This window comes from Rosa rugosa, chromosome 1 (genome assembly GCF_958449725.1).
Source record: "Rosa rugosa chromosome 1, drRosRugo1.1, whole genome shotgun sequence".
Lineage (NCBI taxonomy): Eukaryota > Viridiplantae > Streptophyta > Magnoliopsida > Rosales > Rosaceae > Rosa > Rosa rugosa.
This window is the reverse complement of record NC_084820.1, coordinates 43,514,738-43,527,232: the sequence shown is the minus strand read 5'-3', so window position 1 is coordinate 43,527,232 and position 12,495 is coordinate 43,514,738. Positions and strand designations below refer to the sequence as shown.

Genomic DNA, 12,495 nt, shown 5'->3' with positions numbered 1-12,495 from the left:
TGACACATTTGAAGACTCTTTTTGACGGGATCAAGTGGTTTTGGATCCCTCGCGAAACTAACCGTGTTGCGGATGCAGCGGCAAAGTTAGCAAGGCTGAGGTTGTGCTCCCAGGACTGGGCCAATAGGCCTCCAACCTCCCTTCTGGCTGTGTTCCCAGGGCCCCCTTCTGGTTCTTATCTTTGCTTTGTCTGTAGCTTCTTTGCTTCAGTTGTACTTTCTTTTCTTTCTCGCCCCGGTGGCTTAATGAATCATTTCATTATCGATCAAAAAAAAAAAAAAATGATTAATAATGAGAGCCTATTTGGATGGAATTATTATTAGTTTTGTTTTGCTTTGCTTGCTTGATGAAATTCTGTTCAAGAATCCAAATTTTGCATTTATTATTTTTAATATTTATTTTATTTCTCTGATGTATTAAGACCTAGATCTGTATCAGATCCAACAAGTGTGGAATCAAGATTCAGGAATCAATTAACCAGAATGTTTTTTACCTACGTACCAGTCACACTTTAAATACAATATTTATTTACTATAGCAATATTTATTTACTATAGCTCATTGGGTTAAAAAATAAAAATAAATAAAAAAAATAAAAACCAATTTAATTGTTTTCATTTAAAGAAGGGACATGACACACAACTTTTGACCAAAATATAAGTAGTTATGAAAATACCTAGCGCTCTGCTAGGGTTGGGAGAGCGTCGCTCTTAGCCTCTCTGCACCTTCCTCCATCATCGATGAAGTACGTTTCTGGCACCGTTATTGGTGTCGATGCCTTTGCGCACGGCTTATACTATGCCTTCTCACAAGCCGTGGCAAGCAAGCTTCTCGGCGACGATTGTCCTCTCTGATCATGGTGCTTCTTTTCGGTGGGGAAAAGATGTGGCTGCACCGCCTTGCTGGGTTGGGACGGCACCGAGTGTTAACCGTCTCCGACTAACCCGGGCGCGTTTAAAGGGTTCGTTGGACAGATATGGCCCGGTGGCGGTGTGGATAGGTGAGAAGATTTAGAATGGCCGTTGCTTGTACGGGTGGTGGGAAGTTGCCAGATCAATGGCCGGAATTGGGGTTTGGGTTTGGTGGTCGTTGCCTCACAGAGACCAGAGGGGGTTGGGTCTGGCGGAGAAACATCCGGTTCCAAGTGGGAACCGCCCCACGACTGGTGGTGTAGGTGGTGGCGCCTTGACTTGAGTGGCCAGGACTAGGACGGCTTCTCCTCGGCGATGGATGGTGGAGCAGTGGCTGGGATCGTGGTCAGGGAAGGTATGGGTGCCCAGAGCTTTTTTGGGCGCCTAACTGTGGACCTGGGCTTCTCATTGTTTGGGCCACTCAAGTTGGGCCTTGTTTTCTGTTGGAATTCGTGTTTGGGATCCAGGAGACTTTTTATAGACTCTTTTTTCAGCTGCACTTTGACATTGGAATTTCTGCTACTTAAGTAGAAGATTGCTCTCTACTCGACATATTAACTTGCATGGAGTAGGCAAGGTCGGTCACACTACCGCCAGTTGCCTTGATACTATTGGTACCGTTTTACATAGCCTGGGGTTTGCCCGGTGCTTCATCAAATGCTTTTTAGCATCCCTTAGTATCCTTGTTAGGTTTTACTTCCGATGTCTTGTTGCATCTAGTATTGTTTTTGTTATTTTTCATCATGATGTAGTTTCTACATCTACAAGTTGTAATCTTTATTATTAATAATAAAGTGGCTAACTATTACTCTAAAAAAAATTTTAAAAAAAATATGACACCCAGTTATTTTGTCCATAACAAATTATGGTTCATTTCATTGTATAAATGAATATTGATGTGGATTAACATACATTCTGCTTCAAGATCTGAACTCAGAGAATTGGTTTTCAAGACCGGAAAACTTTTGTAATTTTATGTGATTAATTAATCGTCAGTCACCACCAAGAGAAATGTTTTAATGTTCTGAATTTATTAGGAATAAGCTTGGCAACATACCAAGCTCCCTAAATTCCTACACGATTAAGGATTTCCAACCCGACTGACTTTCCTAGTTTCTAATTCTATAAATAAGTAATTTTTAAGACTAGCAATTAGGACACCATTTTTTTTCCTTCATAAAGTAGAGAGAGAGAGAGAGAGAGAGAGAGAGAGAGAGAGAGAGAGAGAGAGAGAGAGAGAGAGAGAGAGAGAGAGAGAGAGAGAGAGAGAGAGTTCCTCGATCCATATATAGATTAAAGACATGGACAATTCATGGGAATAGATAGAATGCGCTAGTGAGAGAAACACATTTGCACAGGTCTGTTGTCGAAAGGTGGTCGAATGATAAATATTCGGCTGGGTTCGCTTAACTTCATTAATAGTTCCGGGTTTTCAGCCACTTTCCGCAAAAGCCATTTTCAAAAGCTACTAAAAGTAGCTTCTGATTTTCTGCTGCCCAGAGAAGCTTCCACCCAAAAGCAACAATTTTGGAGTTTACCAAACAGCCTCACTTTCCTCCAAAAGCAGGTTCCAAAAGCAATACCAAACTGGGCCTTAGTAGTTTTTGTGTTTGGGCAGAAGCTTTTTGGTTCATTAACAATAATTTTTTTAATTAGTCAACAATAGATTTTTGGTTATTCAACGGTAACTTTTTGGAATATGTCAATAGCTTTTCATAAGATTATAGTAACTATTATTGTGAGTGACAATAGCTTTTCTAGAGAATGATAATACCTTTATCATTCGTTGACAATAATTTTTCGGTTTGTGGCACTATGATAGTAGCTTTTCGAAGGATGACAAAGACTTTTCCAGAAAATGAAAAAGAAGCCCAAAGGCTAAACAAAGGGCTATGTTTAGCCCCTCAAATCAGTTTTTGTTATAGCATAGCCTTGGGTTGGAGATGGAAAATGGTGTTTTTTGGGCTATACCAACCCCTTAGCCCAGGGTTGGAGATGGCCTTAGGATTGACTATATATGTCCCATTTCATGGCCGTGAAATCCACAAATCCAAGAATTAATTCCAATCAATACGAGCTAAAGGTTTTTAGGGACCTCAAGGTCCGGTCCTTGCCCCTTCAAGATTGAGCATTATGGTGAAGAGGTAAAGATCATCTTTAATGGTGGGTTTAAAATCCAAATTAAATACCCTTAATTTCTAAAATCCATCTCTTATGAAATGTTGGGTCTATTACAAAATTCCAATATGTAGGTTCAAAGTCTATCAGTCGGTCTATTTGTAAACCTTGCGTTAGACTTCCATGGACCATGTAAACCAATCAACTGGCCCACATGAAAACTTCCTAAACTTCAAAATTTAAGACGTTTCTAACTGTTGGCTGCCCAACAGTTATTTCTTTTTTCTTTAAATATGTTTTTTTAGTACTCCTTTTATTGAGATTTGAGACTGAAGATAAGAGGTGCCACGTGGAAATCAAATATAATTAGAAATCCATAAGTGGCTTCAGCAAACCAAGCCCCCAACATGAGGATCAAGGCCAAACATGTACATTTGCCATGATGATCGAACTAGGATGTGATAAAGTAAATGAATTGATGAGCAGGTATACAAGGAAATGGTAGAGATTCGTTGTCAAAAAAAAAAAAAAAGGAAATGGTAGAGATTACTCCATTTATATATAGAGAAGAGAATGAGTATATTATCTCTCCGTGCCCCAGAAATTGATCTGGAATAGTCGTGCCCCATAAAATGTTCTGATATGGACTCGTCGTTACAATCATAGCGAGCCCTAATATATATGTACTACTATAGTTCTGTTGCATATAAAATGCTGATGTTTTTTTAATTTTATGTATCAACTTTGATTGAGGATTTTGATTGGGGTACAAGCTCAAGACGTCAAGTGAATAATGTTGTGGTGGCAGGTGCAGATGACTTCGCTAATCTTAGCTCATCGTAGAATAACCTATCTTTTCCCCTTTTTATTTTTTATTTTTTTTTCTTTCGGTGTAGGGTTCAGCAGGAGGCCCTAGCTTCGAGCCTGGGTCAGCAAAGCGGGTTTGTAGAATTCAGTAATTTTCTATTTAACCACAATGAAGCTAATCAATATGAATGTGCTGGAATCTAGCTTGTCAAAATGAACTCTTTGGAGGGCATGTTTACTTACTTGGAATGGAATGGAATGTAATGGAATGATTACGGAGTAAAAATACCCCTGTGTTTACTAACACATAAAAGAATCGGAATGATTCCAGGTAAAAGAATTCCTGTGTTTACTAATACATGAATGAATGTGAATTGGTGTAGGTCCCACCTATTTATCAGGAATCGATTCCAGAATACTCAGGAATTCGATTACGAAGGAGGGAGATGGGTTTAGGAATCATTCCTCCGGAATCAATACCGATTCCTTTCTTCTCCCATTCCACTTGTCTCCGATTCATGATTATTTTCCATTCCAAGTAAGTAAACGTGCCAGGAATGTTTGTCACAAGTCGCAACTATTCTTTCAGTAGAGATGGATTTTGCAGTAGAATGTTTCAGTCATTGTTGCATGGTGTTTTTATGAATGTCCAACTGTCCAAGTGGTTAAGAAAAACACTGATCCATATGGTTAGAGGTCTTTGACAAATTGCATGCACTTGTGTAGATCAATACAATATTGATGCACAATTTCATGCATTTGGTAGGTGTTGGTGTTGGTATAGCAACATGCCTATGATAACGCAATTCCCTAGAAAGCATGAGGTATTCTAGTTATTAAATTATTTCTATGGCATATATATCAAAAGTCGTTTCTTTGATGTTGAAGAAAACCTTTTGTGACGAACCATCTCCCTTCTTGTTGTTGGAAGATTGAGACGTTATTCCATAAATGAACTGTCCCTGAATCCCCTGTCCCAACCCTGTCACTTGGCTAAAATTTCGACATCTGGCCATTAGCTCACAGCACATTAACACCGTTTAAGTTGTATGTATTATAACCACAGCAAGTGGCCTAGTGGTTCTTGCCTAGTTAGGTGTGCTCTCCAACCTAGGTTCGAACCCCGAAGCTGTCAAAGTGGCCAGGCACTGTGCTGCAATGCACAGTTGGAGCATTTCACATGCGCCGAAGGGGTTTATCTTGGGCCTAGGAAGCCTTTTGGTTTCCCCTTGACAAAGTCAAAAAAAAAAAAAAGTTTTATGTATTATTCTTCAGGAAAAAAAAAAAAAAAACTGAACCTTTCCGTTTTTCTCTTTCTGGGTTGATCTTCATAACCCACTTGTTACCTCATCGTCGCCGCCTCCGACTCTCTCCACGGCTATGAAGGTCAAAGCCACTCTGGACTCCATCACGATTAATCAATCAAGTTCATTGCCATATACCAATAATCCAACGATTTCATCTGATATAGAAACTCCAATTTGCCGAGGCCGAATCCGAATCCGCCAGTGCTAGAAGCTCAGACTAGGTTACCGGCCCCACCCATACCAAGCCTCTCATGATTCGTATTTTTTGGATGATGGGTGTACTAGATATGGTGAGAAGAATGAAATTTGTCTGTGTTTCTCTATTTTCCAGATGAATGAAATATCATCAGTATTTTGGTTCATTTGGTTTCTCTTATCGTTAGTACTACTTGAGAGGTAAATTGAAAAATATAGACAATTTCATTCGTGGTGCAAGTCTGGAAGATGGGTAGTAAAGTGAGGGCTGTAGATTTCCAGATATGTAATGGGTTTGATGGGATAGAGAGAAAATTTTACTTTATCTTCTTGTATGGTCATGGTTTGAAGACTTGCAGCTCTGTCATTGAAGGGAAGATGTTGCTCAAACTTTTCTCAACTCTTTGTGGGTTTAATCTGTTCTTGTTTCTTATGATCTGATTGATGCAACGATGAAAACTGGAATTAACCTGCGTTTGTTTTGGTCTGATTGATCTGTTTCAATTGAAACATAGATAATTGAGGAATATGATTCTCTAATGTGGGTTAACAGAGTTAGAGTGTGTTAAGTAAGCATATAGGTGATAATCTATTACTGAAGGGACAGAATTAGGACATGGGATTCTGGAACAGGTGATTTCCTCCCCTAAAAATGGTCGTATTCGCAGGTTCGGAACAGAACATGAAGAAGAAGATGATGGGCTTTGAACGGTCGAGATGTGGATATGTGACCGAAAAGTGATCCTAAACTCTAAATGCGCACTTTAATTTCAAAGCGGAGCTCCGCTCCGGATATGATATATATATATATATATATATATATATATATATATATATATATATATATATATACAGCAAGGATCCAAAGAGGACGTCCTTGCTATACAAAATCTGCGGATGGGTCACGCACAGCCGTCCGTTGCTTTAAATGAAATTCAATGGCTCAGATCGATCTCTTCCCAAAAACCAAACCAACGCGGGTCGAAGTAGAAAACTCAGACGAACTGTACGCTCTCCACTTCGATACAACCAAAGTCGTCTCTGGTTCTCCATCTCGTCTCCACCCAAAACACTGGTCTTCTCGTCTCCAATTAAATACTAGAAACTCATCTCAGGTTGCACGATTGTTGCAACCGAAGCTTTCTTTTTTCCTTTCTCTCATGAAAATTGTAGCTCTCTTATGCTCAGTAATCCCTTGGAGTTTTCGCGCCAAAAGTTGGAGACTTGGAAGCAGAGAAACACATCTAGAGTATGGATTCTCTCTCTTTTCTGATTTGTTTGATTTCCAATTACAAAATTTAGGGTTTTTTTTCCATATTTGGGACTTTTCTTCTTTATGTTTCTGGGTTTCTTTTTTGTTTCGAGATTTGAGATTACTGATTTGGGATTACTAATTTTGGGATTACTGATTTGTATTTGGGATTACTGATTTTGTTTTTGGGATTACTGATTTGTATTTGGGATTACTGATTTGTATTTGGGATTATTGATTTTGTTTTTGGGATTACTGATTTTGGGATTACTGATTTGGGATTACTGATTTTGTTTTTGGGATTACTGACTTTTCTGCAATTATCTACAGGTGACTCCTGATGCACATTTCGAAAAAGATTTGGGCTTAGATAGCTTGGATAATGGGAGATTGTAATGGCTCTAGAAGAAGAGTTCAAGCTTATTTAAACATATTTGCAAACATCTTTGATTGTAAACAGTGACATGTTCTATCCAATCAATTTTGAGGATTGGTTTTGTTCCTGCTCATGTTTTAAGTGCTATTTTTCATTATATGGTTGTACAGAATCCAAAAGGAGGAAGCTCTAAAAGTTCGTGCGTCTAAAGCTAGTGAAGTGGGTGAAAGAGAGAAGGAAATAGAAGCTGAGGTTGCAGAGCTTGAAAGACAAAGGGATGATCTTGAGGCTCAATTGAAAAAGGTTTTCTCTGGTTTTTTCTCTATGATTTCCTAAATGCGTACCTACTTAGATTTTTTGTTTAGTTGTATTTTGCCCTATTCCTATACTCTGGTTTCCTCTGATGAGCATATTCTTATTTGCCCCTGGTTTTCTTGTTTGTTCCTATATTCTGGTTCTATTGATTTAAGCAGTTTAAAAAGATATGTATATGAGAATCATATATGCATCAGACGAAAAAAAAAAATGTTGTTATATAATTCTCATATACATAAATACATTTCCTCATGTGAGGCAGAATCATATATGCTTCCGATGAGAATCATATAAGCATCTTGATCAAGTTCGAGAATCACAGACATTGATTCCTTGATCCAGGCAATAGATGACTTTATCTGAGAGTCTAGTTGAAGGATGTTGTTTGACTTTATTAAAAGAACTTTTGAAAAAATAGTTCCTGGGTTGGTTTCCATGCTGTTAAAGTACATCTATTAGTTACAAGCCTTGACACTATCAGTTAGTTACCTGCTAGCTTGTCGTTAATCCCTCGAATTCGCAGTTGAATGTGCATTAGCCTTATGGCCTTGGCTGGCCCCAATTTGACTACATTTTTCAAGAGTACTAGATGGACCACTTGTTTTGAGTTTTCTAGTGATCCATTGAAGTGTTATTAGAACAGTTGCCAAAACCGTGCATTAAGGTCCAGTTTTGAGAGAGCTTATAGTTATGTAAAAGTCATTTATTTGTTAGAAGCACATGAAATTTCAATAGAGCTTTTAGGATACTGATCTAGTGTGTGTGATTTTTCTGGTTTTGGATTTGCAAGATGATTTCAAGTTGGCTATTGGCTTGATTGATTAGCTTCTACGCTGGTTTCGATATTGTTGCTGTTATTGGTGAATATTGTTATGAATTTTGTGATGTGTTTGATTCTTCAAGCTTGGGATGCACCGGCAATGAGTGACGATTTCTATTTGAGGCAGGTGGATTGGTTGCTGCATAATGTATTGGCTGTGGGAGAGGAAAACTGTGTTCATTTGTGGAATGTTTGTAGTAGTAAACACTAAATGTAATGTGAATGTAATGTGCATTTTCTGGAATCACAGTGTATATATTACTTCTGAATGTAATGTGCATTTTCTGGAATTTTTCTGGAATCACAGTAAAGCTTATTACTTCTGAATGTAATGTGCACATAGCTTTGCTCTTGCTATGCTGCAGAATTTCATTTGTTGTACTATACAGTATTATAGAAGGAATGAAACAATTACATTCATTTTCTGGAATCACTACAATTACATTCATTGTCTGGAATCATTACAATTACATTCATTTTCTGGAATCATTACAATTACATTCATTTTCTGGAATCATTACATATCAGCAACTTTTGACTAGCCACTATTCCAACAATATTCCAACAATACTATGAACAACTCTGCCATATAACCTGCAGAATGGCATGATGCAAAATGGCATCCAAAACAACTCTGACAAGATGCAAAATGGCATCCAAAACCTGCAGAATCTTCTAGTAGATCACCTTCTAGGCTTCTAGCATATTATTTCCACAAAAACTGCAGAATCAAACAATGAAGAAAAGAAAATCAAAGTCAAATACCGAAATGCTTTGCAAATACTTAAATGGAAGATAACATGAACAGATCTTTAAAGATGTCAACGTACTACCTTCATGGACAATGCCATGATCTTCTTGTAACAGACATCCACCGTCCCTGCTGTTCCAGAAAGACGAATAAGGGCAACTACTCCTTTTGGACCAAAATCAGAGTATCTCCACTACTTTGTTCCAATATGCAGATACACAGTATTTCAATACAAACCAACAAATCAAGTCACCACCAAAATTGAACACACCTATAATTTAATAAGCAAAAAGCTATAAGATTAAAATAAGAAAAACTATCCACTTCAAAACCCAACAATTAGACAGAAATAAAAGCCTTCAAATTAAAATACACAAAGTTGATGCTATGCTATGATATATGCTGTTGACAATTCCAAGCCTTAGCAGCGAAAACATAAACTTGATTCCAGAAAGTGTGACAAACATGGTAATAGCAAAACCCAATATCAAAATGAAGCTAAAGGCTCAATCTTTACATAAAAATGTGGGAACAGTTATATTCGCACTGATGAATCAAACACTTCCAAAACCTGCAGAATCCAACTTTTGACTAGCCATAAACTGCAGAGTCAAAGAGACCACAAAACCTGCAGAATCAAACACTAAGTTCAACTATTTACACTTTAATACCAACACTCCATTCTCTCTCTCTATATATATATATATACAGATCTGCAGAATCAAAGAGACCAACTATTTACACTTTAATACCAACTATTTACACTAATGTTGTTCATTTGGAAGAGTTCAATTGTTATCTTTAAAACGCATTCGGGCTGCGAGCAGATAATCTACATTAAAAGCACCAATCCAAGTTTTGATTGTTAAGGTAGAAAGTAGAGATTAATACAAAACTGAGCTTTGACTAATCATACGTACAGTTTCACTTCAACTTAATTGAGGAAAATTATAGCCTATAGATGCTGTAAAAGAATAATAATGGTATTACAAGAGCAGATTCCTTTGTCGAAAAAATTGCCAATTACTAATTCACTATCTAAATGATTGTTATCCAAAATCAACTGCATCAAAGGTTTAATGGCTCTGCCTCGGTGTCCCTTTCCTTCATTCCTACCCAATCTTTTGTCTCTGTTAAACACAAATAATTCCAACCATAAGCACCAAGTAATAAGGTGTTGGGAGATGGACCTAAAGAAAATTGCCAACTAGAATAGCAAGATAAAGAAGGGGGATTTCTTTTTTTAATAAAAAAAAAGGGAATTTCTATTTTTAATAAAAAAAAAATAGCTTCAGTTTGCGGTGAGGTGGATCAAATTGCAAACCAAACCCAGATAGATAAACCCCCATACCCACATTCATAGGCACCACCCAGAATTGCATGCACCGAAATTCAGGCTTACCTTCTCTTTTCTGTCTTCTCCCGAATGTCTTCTTCTTTCCCTTCTTCCTTTGCTCTCTTCGCTCTCGCTATCTGTCTCTATGGAGCGAAAAAACCCAGAAGCGAAAGATGAAAGCGGTGTAATCGATCAGAAGAAATTATTAAAAAAAAAAAAAAAAAAATATACCCAGATTTGTGTTCTTCTCAGATGAACCCAAGAACCGAGATTCGCATTGTTCGTTCTCTTCCCGTCCCCATGCTCTTCCTCAAATCAAAATCCAAGAACCGCCTTGATTCGCCATGTTCTTCCCTCTCTCTCGAATCAGTCGTCTCTTTCAGTTTCAGATTGGAAATCGCCTCACTCTTCCTCCTCTCTTTATCTTTCTATCTCTTTATTAATAGAGATTTGCATCTGAGCCGTTGGTTGAAACGAACGGCAGAGATTGACCCATCCGCAGATTATGTATAGCAAGGACGTCCTCTTTGGAACCTTTATATATATATATATATTGGCAGATGTGCCTTTGCAAGAGGTGGTGACTGGTGAGAACTCATGACTCTTATGGTTCTCACTTCTCAGGAATCCATTGCTCCGCTCCGGATATGATATATATATATTGGCAGATGACTTCGGTAATCTTAGCTCATCGTAGAATATCCTATCTTTTCCTCTCTTTTTTTTCTTTCTTTTCTTTCGGTGTAGGGTTCAGCAGGAGGCCCTAGCTTTGAGCCTGGGTCAGCAAAGTGGGTTTGTAGAATTTTTTAGTATCAAAAAAATATATTTGTATTTGGTTCAGTAATTTTCTATTGAACCAAAATGAAGCTAATCAATATGAATGTGCTGGAATCTAGCTTGTCAAAATGAACTCTTTGGAATGTTTGTCACAACTAACAAGTCGCAACTATTCTTTCAGTTAGAGATGGATTTTGCAGAAGAATGTTTAAGTCATTGTTGCATGGCCTTTTTTTGAATATCCAACTGTCCAAGTGGTTAAGAAAAACACTGATCCATATGGCCGGTTAGAGGTCTTTGACAAATTGCATGCACTTGTGTAGATCAATACAATATTGATTCACAATTTCATACATTTGGTAGGTGTAGGTATAGCAACATGCTTATGCTAGCTAACGCCATTCCCTAGAAAGCATGAGAGAATCTAGTTATTAAATTTCTATGGCATATATATCAAAGGTCGTTTCTTTGATGGTGAAGAAAACCTTTTGTGACGAACCATGCATCTCTGTTGTTGTTGGAAGATTGAGACGTTATTCCATGAATGAAACAACAGAGATGTTTATTAAGAATGGCCCTTTTCGCAGGCTCTGTATAGCAAGTTTTAGATCAAAATCTACTTCATATGACAAGGGTTAGAAGTGCATTTGTTGGCAGCTTATTGTCTTAGCAAGATTTAACAACTTCCGTCACATGAGAAACTTCTCTGTGAGGTGACAAATTGTCCTCAAACAATCTAGGACAAGCTCAATAACTATGGAATTGAACCTAACATGTCTCAATTCTCAAAGAGACTTAACCGTAAACAATTGGCACACGAGGGCGTGCACCATGAAGCTGCGAATCGCAGCCTGCGATTAACTAGCATACCTTGAGCTAGCACAAAGAAAAATTAGATGAAGCCCAATACCGACTAGCACTATGTGGGAAGGTTCAAAGATGTGTTCATGCACAATTAACCAGGAGATGGCCGACGTAACTTAATCCTACTAACCTCCAAGCATTCCTAGTTTTACGACTTAAGATTCACTACCTTAGTACCTTCCTAGATCCAACTTGTCTCTGTGCCTATTATATAACTGTTGTCTCAATATATAGCTTGATCGGTGGAGTGTTTTTGGCCGGCACTGCACCAGCACCTACCCTCATCCTCTGAAAATTTTCCATTTTCGTAGGTCATAGGTCATTTTTATTGAATCATTTTATATAATTAAATAATGGATTAGGGTAATCTTCTCAGAGCCCAACGATGTACGACACAAATTTCACGCTTCCACCCTCATTTCCAAAAGAGGAGTGTGCAACACTATGAGAAACCGTCCTTTATTTTTATTTTATTAATAATAGGCAAAAAAATACAATCTCAAACAATGGCTTCATCCTTTAATAAAGTAATCGTGGTCATGCCTGACGAATAAGTTAAGATTGCTCGTGTATTACTCATGGATTATATGTAGGTATAAGGTTTACACTTGATGTGTTGGCATTCCTATACCTTTGCACTGAAGAAGCCTACAAAGTTCATCAAAAC

At 37.8% G+C, this 12,495-nt stretch overlaps 1 long non-coding RNA gene across 2 annotated transcripts; it reads right to left on the bottom strand.

Annotated features, from left to right (window-relative positions):
• Positions 1 to 8,513: 8,513 nt before the first annotated feature.
• LOC133738152 (uncharacterized) lies at positions 8,514 to 10,701 on the bottom strand. 2 transcript variants are annotated; one of them, XR_009859982.1, is made up of 5 exons: positions 10,419 to 10,701; positions 10,254 to 10,330; positions 9,369 to 9,981; positions 8,934 to 9,122; positions 8,514 to 8,821 (listed from the first exon to the last, which is right to left on the bottom strand). It is a non-coding gene; the product is annotated as an uncharacterized LOC133738152 (long non-coding RNA). The 2 variants fall into 2 exon arrangements; XR_009859973.1 differs by having other exon boundaries at positions 8,934 to 9,981.
• Positions 10,702 to 12,495: the final 1,794 nt, after the last annotated feature.